Source organism: Papio anubis, chromosome 8 (assembly GCF_008728515.1).
Source record: "Papio anubis isolate 15944 chromosome 8, Panubis1.0, whole genome shotgun sequence".
Lineage (NCBI taxonomy): Eukaryota > Metazoa > Chordata > Mammalia > Primates > Cercopithecidae > Papio > Papio anubis.
Genome location: NC_044983.1, coordinates 11,724,376 through 11,743,362, shown reverse-complemented (window position 1 = coordinate 11,743,362; position 18,987 = coordinate 11,724,376). Strand labels below are relative to the sequence as shown.

Below are 18,987 nucleotides of genomic sequence, written 5' to 3'. Positions count from 1 at the left end.
CGATACACATTTTGCTGGTGGCAGTTTTAAAATGTATCCATTATTTTTTTGTCATCTCATCGCACTAAGAGGTGGTGTTGCCATATCCTTCTGATCTTTGAATCTGAACTGGCCTTGGTGGCTCAGTAGTAATCAACAGATGTAAAGCAACAGAAGTGACACTGTGTGCCTTCAAAAGCTGGATCATTAAAAATGGCACTGCTTTTGCTTTGCCCACTGGAGCACTCCGGCTTGGACCCTTGAGCCACCATAGAACCACCCTGATATTGATATGCTGTGAAGAAACTCAATCCACTGAAGAAACCACAGGTAGGGGCTCTAGTTGAAAGGACCAGTTGCTAAATTAACTCACATTACACCTTTTGTCCCTCAAAGCTGCCTTACAGCTTATTTTGGAGTCGCATTGCTGAGCCTTGGGTTTTTATGTCTTTAATCTGTTAATCAGTGTACTTTCTGAGATTTATCAGGAAATGCAGTTGACAGCACAGTTCCAATAATTATTGGAAGAATAAGGTCAGAAGTGCAAAAAGAAAAGAAAAGGAAAGAAAAAGAAAACAGGAAAGAAAAACAAGAAACGTAAAGAAAGGAAATCTGGTATAAAACACTGGCCAAGGGTCTTTAACATTCCCAGAGGGAAACTTGGAGAGAAATTCAAACAAAAAAGCTTTTAAAAAGCTGACACTGTATTGTACACTTAGTTTAATGCTAAATATTTATCTTTATCTAGAAAGAATTAAAGACTGAAGGAACATTTTTTGTTTGATATTTTTTTGACATGCATTATTAGTCATTCCTACTTCTATGTATTTAGCCACTCACCAAGGGAAGCTTCTTGTGAGAAGTGTTATACTTGAACAGGTATAAATGGGCTGGTTTTTTAAAAAATGGAAATAAATGTAAAGATAGCCATCCCACCTTCACATAACAGTCTAAAACTGGATAGTTAAAAAAGCATTATGCCATCATATAAGTTTTATTTCATACTTAATAAAAACAGAAGTTTAGAATGTGCAAATTATTGCTACCCTACAATTGTGAGATAAAATATTCTGAACCACATTTGACAGTTGGTCCAAGCTTTTTAAACTTCAAAAATTAGCATTATAGGCACACTGCCCTTCTTTGAGATTCCAAAATTCCAAAAAGCAAGAATAACATACAAATACTTTTGAAGTTAGGTAGATGCTGGTCAGTTATAATTAAAAATATTTTGCCTTTATTTAATCACTTGTTTTATTTTTATATCATCCAAACATCCAAGCAAATCTTTAAGATATGTGATTGTTGCATTTATAAATTTTTGTTTGGTTCTAATCTAAAGGTGTTTGTAACAAATGTGTCTCCTAAAAGAATGGCTCTTTTTGTGGGGTGGATACTGTTCTCCAGTGGCACCAGAGACTTCAAGCACACTGCTGAGATACCAGAGGTTGCCAGTTTAAGAGTCCTATCACATAGTATATCAATATATTAACCCACAGGCAACCCCTTAGCATGCAGGTGTGCAGGCTAGAACTTTCCAGCTTCTCTGGGTGTGTTTGTATGTTTAAGCATTAGTATAATATGCTGAATTCTCTTTTCAATGTTTCTGCTTACTGTGATCATGATATCAGTATCAAAATTTCTAGTACTTTGCTCTTAAGTGTACAAACAAGTAAAACAAGCCAGCAAATCAACTTTTGCTTTATGTTACCTATATCCTATACCAATACTGGGTTAAGTACTTTCAGTAAAGCTCAATCGATCATGAAAACCCCTGTTTTGCATAAGAGGTTCACAGGGATCAAGTGATTTGGTCTTGATTATGTAACAATTATGTGAAGCAACAAAAAGAAGGATTTGAACCTACCTCTTCTGACTTCCATGTCAGATTAAACCATAAAATAATTTTAGCATTCAGTAATAGACACAGTTTAATCTGTTCCAAGCACCAAAAATGTAACATAAAATTTACGAAGAATGTTTTATCAATAACATGTTTTATTTAAACATGAAACTCCCCTGGGTCCATGAACCCCAGCTTTATTTTTCTCTACAAAAATTCAGCAACTGAATTGTAGGCTGCATACTACAAGAGGTCAGTGATCTTAAGTAGCATACACCGTGTCAGGTCCCAAAGCTCTAAAATTGCATACTTAAACGTGTGTGTGTGTGTGTGTGTGTGTAATGTACATATTATTTGTATATCTGTCACCCCATGTGAAAGAAACTCTGGAAATTAAAATAAAAAGGTTTTTTGCCTTAAGGGAGATGGAACACACTGTGCCAAACCCTTCCTTGGGACAAAGGAAAGGTGGGCGTGGCACCAATCACTGAAGGGGGCTGCACTGATGGCCATGTACAATCACAGAGAGGTATCATCTCATCCCATCTTCCCCTGTCCCACTGCTACAGATGCAGCAGTTCTTACCACTGGGGGCTGGCGCATATGCACTTGAAAAAGTCTTTTTCCTGCTTTCCACAGTGGCTCTACCCCCACTCAAAGTGAGCCCACGCTGCTTGGGCTTGCATGAGGGACAGAGCTCAGCTCCTCCTTCCTACACAGAGCAGCAGTGTCCTGGCATCGGAAGACAGACAAGACACAGATTGTCTGCTCTGAACTGGAGGAGACTGCATTCAGCCCGTTTGATGGAAGCCACCAGAGGGCCAAATCTGTGGTCCACAGTAATACTGTGGCTGGAAACCATAGGACCAAGTTTATATGAACTGAAAGTGGTGAACTCCGCAACAAGGACCTAATAAGGAAGTGGATCATGTTCTAGCCTGCACAGGAGAGGAGCTCCTTCCCCTCCTCTTACCCGGAGACCTCAATACATCCCAATGGAATATCCTCCCATCACTCCCTGATCCAAGCAAGTGCTTCTACTTGTCATCAGCCTACCTGAGCATGAGCCAGCTCTTACTCTTAACTGTCACTTGCTGGACTGAAGCCTGAACTGCACTATCAAATAAAAAACCTGCTGCCAGAAGGGCTTAGTGCTAGTGTATGAGATAAGCTTTCTAAGACCTCTGCACCCTCAGCCCTAAGGAGATAGTGTGTTGGTTTATAAATCCAATTTCTATAACAAGCAGCACCTGAGAAAGCCACTGTACAGAAACTACCTACAACCAAGAAACCAATACAGAGCCTTGACTCCCTGAAAGCACCCAGAAATGAAGCCAAATAATCATACAAAACATAAAACACAGTCCAAAGGAAAAAAATAATTAAAAATCAACAAGTCCCATTCAAATGATAGCAAATTCAAAAATAAGGAGCAACACATCACTCAGATGAGATGGAATCAGCACAAGAACTACAGAAATACAAAAACAAAATGTCTTGGCAATGCTGAAAGATCACTCTAGATCTCTAGCAAAGAATCCTAACCAAATTGAAAAATCTGAAAAAATAAAGAATTCAAATTACATCTTGCAAGAAAACTCAAGAGATCCAAGAGAAAGTTGAAATCCAGCATAAAGAAACCTAAAAATGATTCAGGATATGAAAAATGAGAGCTTTAAAAAAAAACAAACATATAACTTCTGGAATTTAAAAATTCACTGAAGCAATTTCGAAATACAGTTGAAAGCGTAACCATAGAGTAGGCAGAAGAAAGGAGAAGAAAGAATATCAGAGCTTGAAAACTGGTCTCTTGAATTAACCCAGTCAGTCAGAAATGAAGACAAAAAGACTTTTTCAAAATGAACAAAGACTTTAAGAAATATGAGATTATGTAAAGTGACCAAAAGTTTAACTTGTTGGCATTCCTGAGACAGAAGAAAAATAGGTAACTTGGAAAACATATTTGAGGAAATAATTCAGGAAAATTTATCTAATCTTGCTAGAGATGTAGACATCCAGATATAAGAAATTCAGAAAACTCTTGTGAGATACCAGATGAGCATCACAAACGCATAGTCATCACACTATCCAAGGTGAATGCAGAAGAAAAAATCCTAAAGGCAACTAGAAAGAAAAGGGCTAAATTACCTATAAAGGAAACCTCATCACATTATCAGCAGATTTATCATCAGAATCGTTACAAGCCAGAAGAGATGTAGTGCCTATTTTCAGCCTTCTTAAAGGAAAAAAAAAATGTCCATCAAGAATTTTATATCATCAAACTAAGCTTCATAAACGAAAGAGAAATAATGTCTTTCCAAGACAAACAAAGGCTAAGGGAATTTGTCACCACCAGACTGGCCCTACAAGAAATGCTCAAAGGAATTCTAAACATGGAAACAAAAGAATGATACTTGCTACCACAAAATCACATACAAGCACAAAATTTACAGATATTCTAAAGCAATTACACAACTGAGACTACAAAGCAACTAGTTAAAAACACCATGACAGAAACAAAACCTAACATATCAATATTAACCTTAAATATAAATGGCCTAAATGGTCCACTCAAAAGATCCAGCTTAGATTTGAAAAAACAAAACCCAAGCATCTGCTGCCTTCTAGAGACCCATCTCACACATAACACCCACAGACTCAAATAAATGGACAAAGAAAAATCTATCATGCAAATGGAGAACAAAAAAGGTTGCTATTTCTGTATCACATAAAACAGACATTAAACCAACAACCGTTAAAAAAATGACTAAGAAGGGCATTGCATAATGATAAAGGGTTTAATTCAACAAGATTTAACTATTGTGAATATATGTGCACCCAACATCAGAGCACCCAGATTTTTAAAACAAATACTAAGAAAAGAGACAGACAGCTGTACAGTAATAGTGGAGGACTTCAACACCCCGCTGACACCACTAGACAGGTCACCGAGGCAGAAAACTAACAAAGAAACTCTAGACTTAAATTTGACTCTTGACCAAATGGACCCTAAGAGACATCTACAGAACAGTCTACCCGACAACCATGGAATATATGTTTTTCTCATCTATGCCTGGAACAGTCTCTAAAATTGACCACATGCTTTCTTATAAAGCAAGTCTCAATAAATTCAAAAATAATAAAAATCACATCAAACATTTTCTTGGAACACAGTGGAATAAAATTAGAAATCAATACCAAGAAGTACTCTCAAAATGACACAAATACATGGAAACTGAACAACTTTCTCCTGAATGACTTTTGGGTAAATGGTGAAATTAAAGCAAAAATTTTTTTTAAATGAAACAAAGAAAATAGAGACACAGTATACCAAAATCTCTGGGGTATAGCAAAAACAGTTTTAAAAGAAAAGTTTACAGTGAGCACTCTCTACACTAAAAAGATAGAAATATCTCAAATTTAACAACCTAACTTTGCACATAACAAAACCAGAACAAGAACCAAACCAAACCCAAAGTTAGCAGAAGAAAAGCAAGAACAAGTATCAGAACAGAACTAAATGAAATTGAGATTAAAAATATCATGCAAAGGGTCAACAAAATGTATATTTTGTTATTTTAAAGAACAGACAAAATTGATAGACCACCACCTAGATTAACCAAGAAAAACCAGGGAAGATTCAAATAAGTACAATCAGAAATCACAAAGGCAAAGTCACAGCTGATACCACAAAAATACAAAAGACCCTCAGAGACTACTATGAACTTCTCTGTGCGCACAAACTAGAAAACCTAGAAGAAATGGATAGAATCCTGGAAACACATAACCTCTAAGTTCGAATGAGGAAGGAATTTAAATTCTGAGCTCACCAATGGAATCAGCAATAAAATCTACCAATTAACCAAACCCAGGCCAAGATGAAATCACAGCCTAATTCCACCAGACATACAAAGAAGAGTTGGTATCAATCACACTGAAATTATTCCAGAAAAATCAAGGAGGGATTTCTAACTCATTCTATAAAACTAATATCATCCTGATAACCAAAATCCGCGAAGAACAAAAATCAAAACAATAAGCCAGTATCCCTCGTGAACATATAAACAAAAATCCTCAGAAAATAGTAGCAAACAGAATCCAGCAGCACATCAAAAAATAATTCATCACAATCAAATGGACTTTATTCCTGGATTGCAATGATGGTTCAAAATTTGCAAGTCAATAAATGTAATTCACTAGATACACAGAATTATAAACAAAAACCATATGATCATCTCAATTGAAGCAGAAAAGGCATTATAAAAATCCAGTATCCCTTCATAATAAAAACCCTTAACAAACAAGGCATTGATGAACTTACCTCAAAATGGTAAGAACCATATATGGCAACCTATAGCCAACATCATACTGAATAAGCAGAAGTTGAAAGTGTTTCTTCCAAGACCTGGAACTACACAAGGATGTCCACTCTCACCATTCCTATTAGGGGGGCATAGTACTACAAGTCCTAACTAAAGCAATCAGGCAAGAGAAAGAAAAGCATTCAAATATGAAAAGAGGATGTCAAATTATATCTTTTCACTGATCACATGATCTTGTAGCTAGGAAACCCTAAAGACTCCTATTCCTGGTAAATTACTACAATAAAGTCTTAGGATGCAAAATTAATACACAAAATTCAGTTGCATTTCTATACACCAACAACATTGAAGCTGAGAACCAAATCAAGAACTCAATCTCATTTACAATTATCACACAACAACAAAAGACCTAGGAATACATTTAGCCAAGGAGGTGAAAGACTTCTACAAGGATAACTACAGAAGACTGATGAAAGAAATAATGGATGACACACAATGGGAAAGCATCCAATGCTCATGGATGAGAAGAACAAAGATCATTAAAATGACTACACTCCCCAAAGCAATGTACAAACTTGACCCAATTCCTAGCAAATTACCATTTTTCACAGACTTAAACTATTACAAAATCCGTATGGAATCAAAAGAGCCCAAATGGTCACACTAATTCTATGCAAAAAGAACAAAGCTAGAGGCATCACATCACTTGACTTCAAACTACGCTGCAAAGCTGTAATAATCAAAACAGCATGGTACAAAGACAGAGAGTTAAATGGAACACACTAGAGAAACTGGAAATAAAGCCACATACCTACAACCAACCAATCTTCAACAAAGTCAACATAAATAAGCAATGGGGACAGGACATCCTCTTCAATAAACGATGCTGGGAAAACTGGCTAGCCATATGCTGAAGAATGAAACTGGAGCCCTGCCTCTCACCATATACAAAAACTAATTTAAGTTGAATTAAAGACTTAAACATAAAACCTAACTCTGGAAAAATCCTAGAAGAAAACCTAGGAAAAACTATTCTGCACATTGGCCTAGGCAAGTAATTTATGACTAAGACCTCAAAAGCAAATGAAACAGAAACAAAGAAACAAATGGGACTTAATCAACAGAGAAAATAGATAATCTACAGAATGGGAGAAAATGTTTTCAAACTATGCATCCAACAGAGGACTAATAAGGAACTATTAGTACTATTACTAGTCCTTTGTTGAATGCATAGAAACTATAGAAATTATGCAAAGAAACTTAAATACCAAGAACAAAACAATTATCATCCTTAAAAAATGGGCAAAGAATATGAACTCACAGTCCTCAAAAGAAATCCTACAAGCAACCAACAAACATGAAAAAAAATGTTCAAGATCACAAACCCAATAAATGCAAATTAAAAACATGAGATACCATCTCACATTAATTAGAATGGCTACTAAGTCAGAACAGATAGTGGCAAGGATGCAGAGAAAAGGGAACACTTACATACTGCTAGTGGGAACATAATTAGTAAAACCCCTATGGGCAACAGTATGGAAATTTATCAAAGATCTAAAAATGGAACTACCATTCAACCCAGCAATCCCACTACTGGGTATCTATCCAAAGGAAAAGAATAATCATTTTATCATAAACTAACCTGCAATGGCTTGTTTACTGTTGCACTATTCACACTAGCAAAGTCTAGGAATCAACCTATATGTCCATCAGTGGTGGGTTGGAAAAAGAAAATTTGGCTTATATACACCACAGAATACTATGCAGCCATAAAAAAAAGAATGAAATCATGTCCTTTGCAGCAACATGGATGCAGCTGGAAGCCATTATCCTAAGTGAAATAACACGAAAACATAAAATCAAATACCACATTCCCACTTATAAGTGGAAGCTAAACAATCAGTATAGATGGACATAAAGATAGAAACAATACATATTGAGGACTGTCAAGCAGGGGAGGGTGAGTGCTAAAAACTACCTATTGGATACAACATTCACTATTTGGGTGATGCATTCACTAGAAGTAAACCCCAACATTACTCAATATACCCATGTAACCAACCTGCACATCTACCCCTTGAATCTGATAAAATAAAATACGTGTTTTTAATCAACTACGAGTGATGATAGATTAATAAGTCTGACATGCTACTTAAATGTATTCAATGTATATATTCATTTTTAAATATGAATATTCAAGGAAAATCTATTTTGAAGTCATTGACAAGTTTTCCAAAGTTCATTCCTGAAAACAGAAATTGTAATGTCATCATTCATTATTATGACATATTAATATACAGGTATAAATTTCTTCAACATTTGAAGAAATGATTCATGTCTTTAAAAAGTATCAATCTATAGCTTTTTCCTTTTTGTATTGCAATATGTATTTTTAAATTTTCATTTTTTAAAAAATTTTACTGGCATGGTCATATATTCAAAATACAAGAAAAGAAAGTTTTCTCCCATCCAAGTACTAACCATGCCCAACCCTGCTTAGCTTCTGAGTGGAAGACAGTGTGGCGACTCCTCAAGGATCTAGAACCAGAAATACCATTTGACCCAGCAATCCCATTACTGGGTATATACCCAAAGGATTACAAATCAATCCACCATAAAGACACATGCACAACTATGTTTATTGCAGCACTATTTACAATAGCAAAGACTTGGAACCAACTCAAATGCCCATCAATGATAGACTTGATAAAGAAAATGTGGCACATATATACCATGGAATACTATGCAGACATAAAAAAGAATGAATTCATGTCTTTTGCAGGGACATGGATGAACCCAGAAACCATCATTCTCAGCAAACTAACACAGGAACAGAAAACCAAACACCACATGTTCTCACTCATAAGTGGGAGCTGAACAATGAGAACACATGGACACAGGGAGGGAACATCACACACCAGGGCCAGTTGTGGATGGGAAGCAAAGGGAGGGAGAGCATTAGGACAAACACCTAATACATGCATGGCTTAAAACCTAGATGACAGGTTCATAGGTGCAGCAAAACCATCATGGCACACGTATACCTATCTAACAAACCTGCACGTTCTACACATGTATCCCAGAACTTAAAGTGAAATAAAACCAAGTAAAAAAAAAACAGTTTTCACTGTCTGCATTTTTTTCTGGCCAGAATTAGTATATCATTTTTCTTATTGAAAATAATTGTGTCATTCCAGAGAAAATATCAATACACCACTGCTCATGCTACTACTGTGAGGGATCTAACATGCATTTAACACATTTATTTTCCATTTAATGAAAATAATATTTAATATTTAATTTATTTTCTATTTAATGTAGTCAGAATACATTTAGTTATTTGCAACTAAGAACCCTGATTTCTTTGAAAAGATATTCAAAGGGAGTGATTTAAAAGAGATTTCAAAGGCATAAAAGATACTCTACAGATGACTGCTCTAACAGAAGGAAATAATGACAAGATCCTAAAACTTACAATGTTATACCTCTAAAACTCAAAGTGAATACAGTATCTCCTTAATATGTATTTTTAAATGATAGCAAATACTTCAGGCTTACCTCTTGTAAATTTCTCTTTATGTGGGATCCCTAGGCAACCAAATATTGATAATAGTGTTAAGTGTTTTGAGTTTCACTTACACATAGTATTTTAAAGTAGGTGTTGAGTTTAGAAATAGGAATAAAGAATGCTTTTTCTTTAAGGGGTTTACTACATTATTTGGGTAGAAAGACATATGCATTAGGAAGGCAAGTGAAAATGAAAAAAAAAGGTCAAAGGTCAAAGGTCAATGTGCAAGGATGATATTGTTGCTCTAATTATAAGAAAATACTGAAGATTTTTTACATTATTAACTTTCCCATTGTTCAACATTCAGTGATACCATCAGGCAAAAAGTTCTATGAATTGTTTCATGTACGAATAATCACAATAACAACAATATTTAACATGAATTGACTGCTTCTATGTATGAGACACCCTTCTGAGCATTGTATGTGCTTTAACTTAAGAAATTCTTACAAACTTAGGACTGGCTTTAAAGCCTAAAATATAATGATTAAATACTACCCCCAAACCATGACAGCATAATTTTTCAGGAGTAAATAATTTTTTCTAGTGCTTTTTAATATTGATAAAACATAATTCTATTTTTAAACGGGATGTTCTTTAAATGTGTATCTCTTTATGTTCATGTTTCCTGAGCACATTTCACATTTTTCTCTTTTGTGGTGTCATCAAAGGTTTCTGCGACAGACCTGGTATTATGAACGGGCGCCACACACATAATCCTACATACCTGTGCACACGGCATGCTTCCCTATAAATCTGGGTCATTCCCATTACTAATGAAATTTTATGAACTATCACAAAATATACAAGATATGCACACCTTATAAGCTACTTTATGTAGCAATGACCTGAAGTGCCATGTGCATTCACAAAATCCAAGAAGTTCTAAAAATCATTTTCATCAGGTGGAAGGTAAGAGCTTGTTTACAAAATTAATTTGACAATAGTTCATATTTTCTCCAATATCAAGTATTCAATTAAGCAACCCGTAAACTTAAAATAGATAAGTGCATTGAAAATCTTCTCAAAGGAATGCTTTAAGACAATGCCTTTTGTACTCAGTATTTTTAACTTACTTTTATAATAGATTTGTTCATTATGAATTTATTTGGTGTTAATGTAGGTGTCAGTTTTTCTGGAGGGCAGTGATAACAAGCAATAACGAAATGGCAAAATATACTTTTGAAGACACAAGCAAATTATAGCTTCAATAAAAACAATGTATCCATTTAATAGCCAACTAAAAGTGGAGATAATAAATGCTACAGGGCACAGAAAGCCATTTAGTCATTTAGAAATAATCAGAGAGAGAGCATGCAGTCCTTGAGTATCTCTGCTCATTCCCAGAAGTCTCAGTTTAAAAGTAAAGTTGTGTTACAGCTAAACATGTTCTTTAGCAATTCCTATGCCTCCTTCTGTAGCATTCCCCCTTCATTTTCCACACAGGTGCCAATTACCTTTGAACTCTGCTCTTCCTCCCAAAGCCTTGCATCACAAAAACAGCAGAGTGAATATGTTTTCCTCTTCCAAATAGAGTGGCTGTTTTTATTTCATTTATTTTGTTTGAGACAGAGTCTTGCTGTCACCCAGGCTGGAGTGCAGTGGTCCAGTCTCTAAGCAGTGAGCAACTTCTGCCTCCCAGGTTCAAGCAATTCTCCTATCTCAGCCACTCGAGCAGCTGGGACTAAAGGCATACAACCACCACGTCCAGCTAATTTTTGTATTTTTACTAGAGATGAGGTTTCACCATGTTGGCCAGGGTGGTCTTGATCTCTTGACCTCGTGATCCGCCCACCTTGGCCTCACAAAGTGCTGGGATTACAGGTGTGAGCCACCGCAGCCAGCCTAGAGTGCATTTTTAAGTTATAAAAACAAATCCACTGAGATTGTTCCAAACCTAAAATTATAACTCTTCAGACAAGGAGAAAAATTCTAAGAAAATTCTAAAAATTCTAAGATTGATATTTCAGGAAACAGCAGTTAGGTTCCTACTTCTGCACATATCACCTTCACTTTGTAGATTTAACGAGAATCTGAGTCCCACCCTCGAAATATTAATTGCCTTGGAGTTTTCATTCCCCACACACAACAGGAAAACAGCTACTTCCAAAGAGTTCTTCCTCCCCCACACCAAGTTCAATGCTTGTTACTTTTAGACTCATATTACTCATATAACATCTTTTATCCTCCCTTGAACTATCATCCATTCATTGAAAACTAATGTCTTTCTCTTTAGCTAATTTCCAGCAGCATCATCAGTAACTTCCACACACAAATTAATGACCAATATATACTTCTGACTTCATAGTCCTGTTACTTCACTGCCTATTATTTTCAACTGTACTCCACTCAGTCACTTACTCACATAGTCACAGCCACTAGTTATATAGCTTTCAAGCGAACGCTACCTCTGAAATCTAGACCTGGGCCTTTGAGACCACAATTTATGTTTTTCTCCATTTTCATTTATGTATTTATTTATTTATTTATTTATTTATTTATTTATTTATTTATTTTTTGAGACAGAGTCTCGCTCTGTCATCCAGGCTCGAGTGCAGTGCTGGGGTCTTGGCTCACTGCAAACCTCCGCCTCCCAAGTAGCTGAGATTACAGGCACCCATCAACACGTCCCGGTTTTTTTGTTTTTTTTGTTTTTTTTTTTTTTAGTAGAGACAGGTTTTCACCACGTTGGCCAGGCTGGTTTTAAACTCCTGACCTCAAGTGATCCGCCTGCCTCAGCCTCCCAAAGTGCTAGGATTACAGGCGTGAGCTACCAGGATTCTTAATCAGTTACTCCCATTTTGTGGTATTTTATTTACCCAGCAACCTCTCTTAATCTACCTACTTCCTCTACCTTTAGCAGCCTTTGTGTATCTTTACCTCTTTCCCTATACTACAGATTTCACATCCATCTCTTTAAGCTCTCTCTGATCAACTTCCTCCACTTCTGTGCCCCACCGGGCCTTTCGCATTCCATTTCACAGAGGCCAATGCTGCTGAAATCCAGCTGCCTGCTTTCTCTCTGTCTACTTCAGCAATCTAAGAGCAACTGGAGAAAATTTACTACCAGATAGACTTGTGCCTCTAAGTTTACAGCCACTGACCTCATCAAAGGAATGCTTCCCAGCAACTCTTATTTCCTATTTAGAATCTTTTTTAAAGTTCCAATCTTCATCACCCTCTCTTCAGTCTCAAATTTTACCTTACTTATTATGCTGCAAAATAGGCAAAGTATCATAGAATAAATTCTATAAGTTCTTGGAACAAATATACAAACCCATCGGTATCCACATTTATTCCTTCCTGTCTCCCCACTGTTAGAAGAGCTTACCCTTTCATTTCCAAGCCTTTCGTTTTGTGCTTGTGATCTTATTTCCACCAATTTCCCCTACACAGAATCAATCACTCTTTAAAGGGTTATTTTTCAACTACTCCTTCTCCTCTCTACTGGCTATTTATCATTAGCATTTAAATATACTCAGTTCTTCCTCCAACTCAAAACAAAACGAAAGCAACCACACACTCCCCATCTCTTTCCTCCTTTCATAATCAAAGTCCCTAATGGGTTTTCTTAGGCTTTCTGTTTTTAATTCCTCACTGGTGATCACTTTCTCTGAAATTCCCTAGTTCTATAATGGAAACAGCTTCCACCGATTCAAGAAAGCCAAGTGTGTGAATCTCTTCCCAACTGCACTATCATGTAACAGTGGCAGCTCAAAAAATAAGTCATGATAGGAACGTTTATCTCATGCAAACTAGCAAATGTTACACATCTACGAACCAGCTTTGTTAACCAGCACGCTGCTCTTTATCTTCTTCCACCCATCCTGTAAATGTCATTTCACAGCCTTCTAGATGTTGATACACACAGGCTAACTTCTTTTCTGAAATTCTAACATCATCTATGTACTAAGAATTCTCACATCTATACCACAAGCCTAAAACTCACTCCCTACAGGTCTAAACTCACGTTTCCAATGTTTCCCTCCATTTAAATATCTCCAGCACATGTCAAATTTTACATTTCCAAAACTGAACTTTTTCTTTCACAAAATTCTTTGTGCCATGTTTCAATAAGTGACACACTGAGTTGCTCAAGCAAGAAACCTTTGTATTATACTTGACTCTTATCTTCCTTCACTTGCCAGCCTAGTCCACATTTCTCAAATCCACAAACTTTTTATCCTTACCATTGCTGTCCTACAACCTTAAGGTAAAATATAAATTATGTCAGCAGCCTTCTAACTTGTGTCTTTGCCTCCAGTACTATTCCAGGTCAATTCATTATCCACACTACAGCAAGGCTAGTATTTTAAAATCAAATTATGTAACTCTCATATTTAAAATGTTGCTAATTCAAAACCCTTTTGTATTTCATAAAGCATCTTTTAGTCTAGCTCCTGATTATGTTCTCAGGGTCCTCACTCTTTTCTAGCTCTACTTTATGCTACAGCTATTTCAATGCTTTCTGTTCTCAATTTTGAGACGCTTCTGCTTTCTGTGGGGTCTTTACTTGTATCACTACTGTCCACCTCTCAAAGCCCTCTAGTTCCTCTTGTGTCATTAGTCATTGCCCCTGATTTTTAATTCACTCATTATTATATTATTAAAATTGGGTCTCGCTATGTTGCCCAGGCTGGACTCAAACTCCTGGACTCAACTGTTCCTACCGCCTCAGCCTCCCAAAGCACTAGGATTACAGGCATCAGCCACCACACCAGCCTATTTTTGCTTTCCAAAAAGGAAATCCCTTCAAAAAGGTAAAATTTTGAATTCCTTTCAAAATTATGACTGTGGATTTCTTTCAGATTTTTTTATCAGATTTGTATTGTTCCTATGACAAATTTCCACAAACGTAGTTCCTTAAAACAACACAAATTCGTTACCTTAGAGTTTTGTAGGTCAGTAGCCTGACCAGGTCTCACTGGCCTAAAGTCAAAGTGTCTACAGTGCTGTGTTTGTTTCTATACTTTCTAAGACAGAACCCATTTCTTGGCTTTTTATAGATGCTAGAAACCACCCACATTCACAAGCAGAAAATGAAAGGCTTGGAAATGAAAAGGGTAAGCTCTTCTAACAGTGGGGAGACAGGCAGGGATAAATGCAGATGCTGATGGGTTTGTATATTTGTTGCAAGAACTTATATGAATTTATTCTATGATTCTAATGTGTTTCCCTTCCTCCATCTTCAAAGCTAGCACAAACTGATAGCATCCTTCTCACGTTATATCACGTGACCTTGCTTCAGCCATCACATCTCCTTCTCAAGACTCTGACTTTTATGCATCTTTCTTTCACTTTCAAGGAGTTTGAGATTACACTGAATCACCTGAATAATCCAGGATAATCTCTCATTTTAAGCCCTTTCCTTAAATTATCTATAAGATAACATATTTACATGTTCTCAGGATTACACTGTGAACACTTTCAGAGCCATTACCATGCCTACTATAGATCCTCATCTCTTCTCTTACCAAAGTTCTGGGTGTTCAGTGTACATTCATGAATATTCAAAGATGTGTTTTCCCACATCACTCAAGATAAAACCCTGTAAACAGCTCTACATGTTTTTTAAGTACCTAGGGATATTAGCAGAGACTCAAAGTATCACAATTCATCATTTTAAAGAGAAGTATTTATTAAGCAAACTTCCGTTTATGACTTTATCTTTTATACTAAGATACACGGGCCCAAGTATTCTTGAGTAACTTTACATTCTGTATTTCAAATATTCTATGAGGTGATACTAACTGTACTTACTACTTGAAATTATGATCAATGAAAATTTAGGCCAAAAAATTTCAACTCCCAAATTTAAATATGTTAATTAGGATGTTGGAATTTTTTTTTTCAAGGGCCTAGTAGACCCACCTTCCCTGGCAAACCTTAAATGACATGCAGAAATTGAGTATCATTATGAAAACAAAGCACTTTTATATTACACTCCATTAGTTACCAGTATATTATAATGTAAAGACCAAAAATATCTTTTCTTTAGGATGTAATACAAAAATACATCAAGGTCCTCAATAAAAGTTAGCTCAATCTGAAAACATGCTAAGTACATAAAGTTCTGAATTTATAGGAAAATGTGATGCAAATAAATAGCATTTTTGCTGCTGCTAATATTTCATGATACAAATATATTTAACTTAGAAATGAAGTTATCAAGAGATATCAAGAGATTCTTGATATCTCTTGAAACCCAAGAGATAACAACACTGGCATTCTTGTATCTACCCATTGTATTTCACTATCTGAAAACGATACAGGCTGTCATAGTTATAACTAGATTCAAACTTGAGTCATCATTGGGACAATTTCTATCACTAGAAAAATAAAATACATAAACATTTAGAGACAAAATTTATCACTGATAAGGGAATATGCAAAGAAAACAGTTCCCCTCTTCATGGTTTCATAACCCATGATCTTCTTAAAAGGATTTTGCAAACAACTGCAATGTGTGAGGTTTTGTATAATCCATAGAGGGCCTGAGCAGGATGGCTGCTGGAAAAAGTTCTTCTGCCCTCAAAATATGTTGTCCTTTGGTCAGCTGACCAATGCCTTCCACTTTAACTAGTCATTTATTTTCTGAAATATAGAATTTCTAAATGCCTTCATTATCAAAATGGAGTAACACAAGAACCAGTCTTGCCTTTATTTTTTCTTTTCCTGTTAATACTCAGCTCTCTAGGAAGGCGTGCGAGGGACAAAGAGATTTTTTAAGAATGAAAAGTTGGGAAGGGCAGTGGAGTAAAGGGAGAGCTGGGCAATGAGGCTACCAAATGAGATTGTGGATACTTCAAGGGCACAGAAATTTCAGAAAGGAAAGTCAAGAGAGCTTGCCTATTTTGCAGTTTTACCTATAGCTGGCCATGCCAGAGACCATTGTATTTGCCTTACTTTTTTAACACAGGGTATTAAAAACAGAACCTGGCTTGGACAGATCTCTTTAGATCAGGTTATTCAGTACAGGTAGAGCAGCCACAGCCATAGTAAGCCAGAATGATGTCCACAGGGTGGAGTCAGATCAGGGCTGGCCCATCTGTGCTTGCCTGGATTGGCCAGAGACTTGAAGATATTTCCTCTGATCATCTTTTAAAATTGACACATTTTAATCTGCTTACTGTGACTCAAGAATGAAGCTACTGACCTTATAATTCAAGTATTTAAATGGTACTTTCTTTCTAGACAACATTAAAAAATTAAGACTGCATTTTAGTGATTTTTCAAAATAAAAATCCAAATGTTCATGCGTAAGATTCTTATGTTGGTGCTGTCTTCTATATTTATTAGGAACTCCTAAATTTGATTAAGAAGCAGTTATAGGCAGCTATATTTTATATTAATAGAAATGCATATTAAAATGCTCTAGTGACTTCAATGTGTATGGAATTCTAAAAATGCTTTTATGTTTTCTTCTCCTAGAAGGAAGTACTTCAACAGTTACTCTTGAATGTCACTAAAATGTTTTTAAAGTTTATTTCAACACTCTTCAGTCTCAAAAAACAGACTTTTCAAACAGCTTGGAAAAAAATATAGTTTGGAAAAAGTTGCTTGATACTGAAATGAAGAACAGTAGCTATGAAATATTTACACACTTGATGCATGCTTTTTTTTTTTTTTTCCAAATTGCCTCAAGGCAGACATGGTGCTTCAAACAAATACAGTCTGGAGGTAATCTGAGTGGGGTGACTGAGTTATTGTCCTTGTTAAGAAAAGTGAATAAATTTACATCACTGTAAATTATTCAGCTTTATTCCAGTGACTATCTCTCATATTCCCTTATCAATGATAAATTTTATTTCTAAGTGTTTGTGTTGCCTATATATTTTTCTTTTCCAGTGACAGAAATTGTCCCAATGAGAACTCAAGTTTGTATTTAGCTGTAACTATGACAGCCTACATCAGCTACAGACAGTAAAATACTACAGGTAGATATAAGAATGCCAGTGTTGATATCTCTTAGGAAGGCCTTTTTCTTAAGTTAAATATATTTGTATTATGAAATATTACAAATAACAAAAATGCTATACAATGGACATCCATATGCACATGTTCAAAAGGTTACTAAATCTCATGCATTGCTGTAATTATTTCATACTTTTAAGTTATATAATGGAGGAAGACAGTAGAATAGTGATTAGCAAGGCTGGCAAGGATAGGATGGCTGGATGGAGAGAGGTTGGTCAATAAGCACAAAAATACAGTTAGGAGCAATAAATTACAGTGTTCGATAGCATAGTCGGATGAATATAGTTAATACTTTTTTCTGCTTTTTGTCTTTAAAGGTGCAAATTTTAGGATAAATGACCTAAATAAAGGCATCACCTCTGCACTTAAACTGGACTGCATAATATTCATTTAAATAGTCACACAGCTGAGAATTCTGTAGTATCATCAAGAAGATGTGTTTCAAGATTCAGGAAATGATAAAGTATAAATGCAAATCTAAAGTTGTACGAAAACATTATGGACTGTAAAAATGTGCAATGTTAACATTTTCAATTCATTAGACAATCTGTAAAATGGCAATATTAAATTTTGGTAAATTTAGTATTTAACAAAATGGTTTTATAGAACTAAGAAAGCGCCCCATTTTTTGACTCCTTTTGATGAGAATAGCTTGAGGGCTTTTTTTTTTACTGAATCTTGCAGTTTCTAGTTTGTGATTTTTCCTCATGTTATAAAACACTAACGATTTTTACAAGCACGATTTCAAAAACTATGAAGTTCTCTATTATTTAAAAAGTTTAAGTGTCTGAATTTCCAATTACATAGCTATCTCAGTTATTACATGAGATGTTTCTAAGTAAAATCATGATGGAAACAAGTAGAGAATTAACCATATGATTCCACCATGGCCTGATGGCAACATCTGATACGAAGTGTTGAGAGCAAAATATTTCAATAGAGAGCATTCTTTAAGTCTCCCCAAACAGAATTATATCCCCTGGTTTCTAAAATAATCTTTGGAATTAATGAGGTCCAAGTGTGTACATATCTCCCAGAAATTGGAAAGGATGCTTCATGGCAAAATTTCAAATAAAGAAATATTTATTTTGCATCTTTCTCCCTTCATGAAGTGTGCAGACCAACTGGAAACATAGGAATAATACCTGAAATATCAAGATATAGCGGGATATAATACGAAGTTGCAAAATTGGAGTTAGAGGGAAGACAGAGCAAGATGGCCAGATGGAAGCCTCCACCTGCAGGAAAACCAAATGGAACTTCTATCCACACACACATCAAAAAATGTTAATAAG

At 35.7% G+C, this 18,987-nt stretch overlaps 1 long non-coding RNA gene across 1 annotated transcript; it reads left to right on the top strand.

Moving 5' to 3' along the window:
* The first annotated feature begins 158 nt into the window (after positions 1 to 158).
* On the top strand, positions 159 to 18,377 carry LOC116276329. The gene is made up of 3 exons (XR_004185744.1): positions 159 to 309; positions 17,147 to 17,652; positions 18,010 to 18,377. It is a non-coding gene; the product is annotated as an uncharacterized LOC116276329 (long non-coding RNA).
* The last annotated feature ends 610 nt before the right edge of the window (positions 18,378 to 18,987 follow it).